Here is a 7,486-nt window from a genome sequence, read left to right as displayed (position 1 = left end):
TTGTTTGATAATTAATAATAATAAATTTATATAAGCTTCCAAACACAATTACTTCAATATGCTAAATGTTTGTTTGATAATTAATAAAAACAAATTTATATAAGCTTCCAAACACAATTACTTCAATATGCTAAATGTTTGTTTGATAATTAATAATAATAAATTTATATAAGCTTCCAAACACAATTACTTCAATATGCTAAATGTTTGTTTGATAATTAATAATAATACATTTATATAAGCTTCCAAACACAATTACTTCAATATGCTAAATGTTTGTTTGATAATTAATAATAATAAATTTATATAAGCTTTCAAACATAATTACTTTAATATGCTAAATGTTTGTTTGATAATTAATAATAATAAATTTATATAAGCTTCCAAACACAATTACTTCAATATGCTAAATGTTTGTTTGATAATTAATAATAATAAATTCATATAAGCTTCCAAACACAATTACTTCAATATGCTAAACGTTTGTTTGATAATTAATAATAACAAATTTGTATAAGCTTCCAAACACAATTACTTCAATATGTTAATTGTAAGAAATATTAAAATAATAATAGTTAGATATACTTTTAGATGACTTTTTTAAGAAAATATTAATAAATAAAAACATATCCATAATATTTTTATGATGGTGACTAGTTCCTAAAAGCCAATTGAACTTTTTATTCAGTAATAGACATATAGTTAATTTTCAAATCTTTCATATAAAGCCATTATAATTAAAAATAAAATACCTAGACTCCCTGAGGGAATCAGTTTATTGAATAATCATAAAATTATAGTACTTGTGGGATATAGTAAATTGTGATAATAGTTCTGTTGATAAAAGTTCAATCAATTGTTTATATATTACTGAAAATATTGAGGAGTGTCTTAATTTAGCATTGTAGTACATCATAAAAGCTATTAATTTAATTTTTCTAGACAGTAGAGAGTGTTTAAGAAGATTTATGTAGTTCTTATATGTACTTAAACCTTTTTTAAAGTTTTTTTGTTTTTACTTAATCATTAGTGTTTTTGACTTGTAAACTAATGCTTTAGTTAATTATATGTTTTAACTCTGTTTTACGGATTAAAATTCAAAACACATAGTTTTCTTGAAGGTCAATTCTACTAATAAGCGTAAAATGACTTTAAAGACAATTTAAGCTGATTTTCTGAAGAACAAAAAAATATTTGATGTGCGAAATGGTTTAGATATGAACATTATCGAAAATACAAAAGTTTCTCATTGAAAGTGCAATAATAACCGATAACAAGCGACCGTATCTTATTAAATCTGACAAAATGTGATAAAAATAGATTATGCTCTCTGTAAGCCGGGTCAGAACTAGCAATCTGCAATAAACAGTTTGAAAATACTTTTTCTGAGATACTTAAAGCAAAAATTGTTTGTAGTGTTTTTTATCTGAAAAATATATTTGAATATTAATACATTACAAAATATTAATGTATGATTTGGAAAGTTATTTATTTTTATATATATTTTTTCGTTTAAGATTGATTTAAGATTTATTTAAAACAAAACTAAAGTATTACGTGGGAAATTATTTTCTCAAATTCCTATATAATTGACCAAGTTTGTTAAGAAATAGAAAATGGACAAATATAAATTTCATTTAAGTTCTCAATGATATCATGTATTTTTATATTAAAAAGTAAATTTGCAAAGTATCAAGTTCTTATGAGAATATCCGAATAAAATGTCCATTGCTGATTTAATTTCGCTTTAAAATACAAAGTAAACTTCAATTTGCCTAATGGGTGTTTGAATGGTGTTTTCTTTAATCACTTTTGCTGAAAGCTTTTTAAAAATAGAATTAATTCTGTGAGAAAATTATTTGGTTTACACAATGTTTTTAAAATATTAAATTTTGTAATATTGGTAAACTTATTCAACTACAACAAAATACTATGCTTAGTTTAATTAGATAAAAAACTAGTTTGTTAATATTCGTAAGTGTAAAATTAACAAAAAACAGTTTAAATACAAGCTACTTGTTTTTTGTTAAACTAAAAAAAGAACAAAATGCTGCAAAGAGTAATAAACCAAAACTATATATATATATTTTGAAAAAAACGAAGTAAGTTTTAGTAAACAAGCAAACAGGAGTGCACTATTTTAGTTAGATAAAATAGTAAATCTAAAATAGTAAAAATAATATATCAAATAATACATTAAATACTTAGAGGTAAAAACTTTTTATTGTATTTATATATTGATTTTAACTCATATTAGTGTATATAAACCCAGTTAATTTTTTTTGTGTAACTCAGTTGATGCAATAAGCCAATGTAATCTTTTTTCAAAACCTGTAAAAGAGCGCATTTATTGAAATAAATAAAAACAATTTACACAGCCATTCCACATACCAGTACAGATGGGAGACCCGTGTGTTGACATCCTGCCCAGCAATTTGGTGGAAAATCAGCACAATATGCAGCCTTCTAATAACACCAGGTGCCATCAACTTGTCAACAGAAGACTCAGTTTCTCCAATACTAATAGACCTACCTGTGAGTTGAATTTTTATTAAGTTGTTACACTTGTTTTCTTTATGTACTTTTTAGATTCAATAAAGAAATAATTTAGCTATATTAATTTTTTTCTTATCCAAATGGCAATTTAGACATAACAAATACTTTATGTACTTTTTAGATTCAATAAAGAAATAATTTAGCTATATTAATTTTTTTCTTATCCAAATGGCAATTTAGACATAACAAATACAGTTTAATTCTAAATTTTATGGTTTTTACTAAAAAACATACATTGAACAAATTGCTAAGTCCAAATAAGTAACTATTGTCATAGTTGAAAAGCTTCAAGCTAGCAAAACAATGATGTTTTATTTAAAATACTTTTTTAGAAATTGCTTTAAACACCTTAAATTACTAATAATTTCTAACACTGTGGAAAAATTAAAAATCTAAAAATTATGAGCTTAGTTCTTTGTACCTGTCATAAAAACGTTTGAAGTTTGTGCAAAAGTTGCCAAAAATTTTAATTAGGATTAAAATTATGACATCTTAATTCAACTTCTCATTCATATGTTGCCATTGTCGTATTAAATTATTAAAACTTTGAAAACTGTATTACATCATTTATTTCACTTTTAATTTATAATGTTTTCTAAAATATGTTTTTTTAGTTACTTTAAATAGTTGAAGTAATCCTTGTCAAGAAAAAAGGTGAAAAAACAAATGTAATACGTCAACAATAGGTTGTTATGTTTAAGTACTAAAAATGCTACTAATTCCATGAATATTCAATAATAGTCAAGTTTAATCAAGTTAAATATTATTTTATAACCGTTATACAAAAAAATATATAGCTTATTATACGACCTACCCTTTGATACTTTAAAATAGGCCGTTTAAACTTATTTATTAGCTTTAATGACCTTTAAACTTTGATAATCTTTGTCAGATTATATAAAACTTTAATTTTTGAATTGAGCCAAAGTTTATGTTATTTTGGTGAGTTTAGTTTAATAATAGTTTTCAAAAACATAACAGATATGTATATGTGAAGCTTGTTTTGTAATCTTACAACCACCGTACACATTGTTGCAATGCCGAAATTACGTTATTTTTATTCGTTACATGAAATTCTCAATGCCACGAAAAATTCTTGATTAAATTCGCTTGTTCGATTTCTCAATCGCTCACTCACAGCAATACTGCTATTTATAAATTTCAATTACTTATTACGCGCACTGCACATGGTACATGAATTTATAGGCGGGACAATTAGCCAAAAATGACGACATTAAACCCTCGATTCGCGTCACTTTGATTGAAATGTGAGCTGACGGACTTTTTGCAAGTTTTTCTGAGTATTGTTTTTGTGGAAATTGAAAAATAAATTCAATAAAATAGCTGCAAAAATTTGCTTAGAAATTTGTTATGTAAGAAAGTGGTTTGTTCTATAAAAAACTTTTGCCGGACTTTTTCAACTTTTTCTGGGTACAATAATGTCATATTAAAGTTTCAAGAGCTTCAAAAAAAGGTAAATGGTTGTTTAAAAAATTATTATGTAACCACATAGTTGAAATAATACAAAAGTATTTGAAAAGGTTACCAAAAGTAGTTAAGTTATCATTATGTTTTGATGAAATATGTCATGCGTAAAAGCACTTTTTTGGAAAACGTATTACTTATTAAAATAAAAATTATTTAAAGAAAAAAATTTCTACCGGGTAGCCACTATGAAAAAGAATTCAAAAATTGATTTTAAAGAAACATTTTTTTATATTTAACAACTTGTCTTTTAAAGTACGTAGCTAAATGATAAATTTACATAAAATAGTTAAAAAATTAAATATTGAAAGAAAATCTATTAAGTAATAAATTATTAAATATGTTTCCTTTTAAATAACAAATTGTATGACAATGTTAACAGTGTTAACGCGAGCTTCCTTGATTTAACAAAATTTCCAAGTAAATAGTTTAGTTTCATCATTTCACAATATTTAAGAAATAAAAGCTGAAGTCCATTGAATTTTTTCCTGGTATACTTTATTCAAAAAAAAAAAAAAAAAAATAAATTTAGAAAACTTGAATTTTCTTTTATACAATTTTTTCTACTTAACCTTCTAAGTCTTAGAAAATTTAAAGTTTAAAATTGTGCTTTGATTTGTAACAAAAAAACTTGTAAAACAAAATTAAAATGAAAAATAGAATTTGAGTTTCCTTGTTGCAATGTTTTCTACTTAACCTTCGAAGTCTTTGAAATTTTTCTATTTTATTTAGTAAACTTCGCAGCGGAAACCCAGGCCATCACTTTGGTTAACCACTTAAAACGAGCATAAAATAAAAAAAAGCTGTTAAAAATGTTCGCCAGCAATTTATATTACACTACTCTGCTTTGTTGGGTGGGCATTGTGCTGAAAAGTACTTGCGAATATTTCAGTGTTAGAAAACTTGAATAAACTTTTGCCTTTGTGTTTAAACTTTTCAACGTTAACTTTTGAACCTGCGAAATAGCAATCGATTGAAAAAGTTTTAGCCTTTTGCGGTGAATAATGTTGCTTTTTATAACTTGAAATAGTTTTGTCTTGTACTTTTTAGGAAGTTCTTTTATAACTTGAAATAGTTTTATCTTGTAAAAGATAGGAAGTAGATGTTTTGTGCATATGCCCGGATACAAATGTTTACAAATAAAAACTCTACTTTTAACTGCTCAAAACTTTTTTTATTAATATTTTTTCTTTGTACTTTGAAATTTATTGCTGTGCAAATGTTTGATTTTGAAGAAGAACAAATATCGCTGGGTAAATTTGATTTAATCAAGTTTTTTTATTACATTGGTAAGTTTAGCAAGTAATCAAAAATAAAAAGCAAACAATAAATTAATTAGATAAATTTAAATTTACTAGAAAAAAATACAAAACGTAACTTAGGTATTATAGTTCAGTAATTTATGTTTTAGTTCACCATGTGTAATATTAAAACTTTCAAAAAAGTTAAAACAAAAAAAAAAGAATTAACCAAAACAATATACTATAATGTGGGTTGAATAAACTTTTGAAGTGAGATTAAATGCGAACAGGTAAAACAATAAACTTTCATCTCAACAGTAAATTGTCCTTATCGCAATCAACAATCTCTTTATATGTTGTGAGATGCAGTTTCATCAGATTAACTTGCTTCGGGGCTACCGTGCAATATCGATAAAATTTCACTTTTGTAAATATGCAGTTGATGAGATGGTTAAGGCTTAATTTGATTAGAACTCTAGTTATACTTAAGTTGATTTTTAATACTTCCTGGACATAAGTATAAAAGGGTCTGTTAAATATATGAAGTCTCTAATGCGAAAAATTAATTAAAATATTACTTGTAGAGCATTTGTAAGTATTTAAAGTACATTTCCGATTATACTAAATGTTATTATAGATTGTATTACGTAAATTAATGTAAAATCTACAGTAAAATGTTAAAAAACAAGTTTTTTCTGAGATAGATTATAAGTAAAAAACGTAGTGAAAAAAGTTTAAATTACAAAGCATAACCTTCACTATTTTTACAAAATTTATATAAATAAAGCCAAACATCAGTTTTTATGAAATATTTTAACTTGTGTAACATCAGTAAACATTTGGGCGTTGAATATATTTAACACACAAAATGTTGATTGATGTATTTCTTACATAAAAAACTCTCCTTTAATAAAAAAAATAAATTAAGTTTAAAATAAAATAAGTATAGCATAAACTCATTTATATTTGAGTTTTTCTTTTAGTTATTTTATTATAAGTATAAAAATGTATCTTGTTTTAAAAACACACTAAAAAAATTCTAGTTTAGTTTAGATTTATAAAAATATATCTTAATATTTATTCATCAAAGTAAATATGTAATCAAACTTTATTTTAAACCATTTTATATAAAATTATAATTTTCAGCAACAATAGACCACAATGTAGAAGGATGGCAACAAAATAGAAAACAAAACAGAATTATTTCCCCTACGAGTCTTAACTGTGAAGAAAGGTAAAAAGAAAATTATAAATTGAAGTAAATTAAAATTATAATTTTTATAATATTAATAAACGTTCTTAAAGTTTAGTTATTTACTTTATTGGAGCATGCAATCATACATTTATAAAAGTAGTCACTACTTTAATACATTTAGTTAAAAAGATAGTTATATATGTTGAACTAATATAATAAAGATTTAACATAATTAAATTAACTTGTAAAATAAAATTACTTAAATTCTTCTAGTATTTAAGGTCCGAGTAAAAGTTTTAATGCTCCAGTTTTAATCACTGTATTACGCTAAACTTTTAATATAAATTCAAAATTAAATTTAGTTCCGTGTGGTCACTTCGTAAAAAATTGAAACATTTTGTAATAATATTTGTTTGTATTTCAAATTAAAAAAGAGAAATACGTCATATATTGTTACGTACATAAGTTTCACATCTCAGAGAAAATGTTCTAATTTTGGCAGAAATTTTGCAACATTTTCACCTTTAAATTAACAAGAATTCTCGGTACAAGGAATATTTTAAGCTGCAAACCACCACATAATAATCTCCGTCATACATTTTTCATGGATGGCTTGCAACAAGACTAAATTCTTTATCATTTGTTTGCTAAAAGTTTTCTCTTTACCCTTCTTTGCTTGTATTTATAAGCATTTCGTTCGTTTTTAAACAAGCTAAAAAAATTTTTAATTAAAACAATTTTTTCAAGAACCGAAATATAATATTTTATTGTAATTTATTGTTTAAAGTTATAATAAATTTTTTTTTTATTAAATATAATTAAAGGTCATGCTGTGTTAAAAAAAATAAAAAACTAAAATCTAGCATTATTTGTACTTAAATCATTCAATTAAATTCATTTAAAAAGTGCAATAAAAGTTTATTTAATACAATTACCTGTTTAAAACTTTATTGATGTAAAGTTGTTTTTTAAACTAATTAAGAAATAAAATTATTCTCAATTAGAAATA

At 23.9% G+C, this 7,486-nt stretch overlaps 1 long non-coding RNA gene across 1 annotated transcript; it reads left to right on the top strand.

Moving 5' to 3' along the window:
• The first annotated feature begins 2,389 nt into the window (after window positions 1-2,389).
• On the top strand, window positions 2,390-6,531 carry LOC145837724 (uncharacterized). The gene is made up of 2 exons (XR_014370014.1): window positions 2,390-2,535; window positions 6,429-6,531. It is a non-coding gene; the product is annotated as an uncharacterized LOC145837724 (long non-coding RNA).
• The last annotated feature ends 955 nt before the right edge of the window (window positions 6,532-7,486 follow it).

This window comes from Thalia democratica, chromosome 6 (genome assembly GCF_965202585.1).
Source record: "Thalia democratica chromosome 6, ktThaDemo2.hap1.1, whole genome shotgun sequence".
NCBI lineage: Eukaryota > Metazoa > Chordata > Thaliacea > Salpida > Salpidae > Thalia > Thalia democratica.
This window is presented reverse-complemented; position numbering and strand designations above follow the sequence as displayed.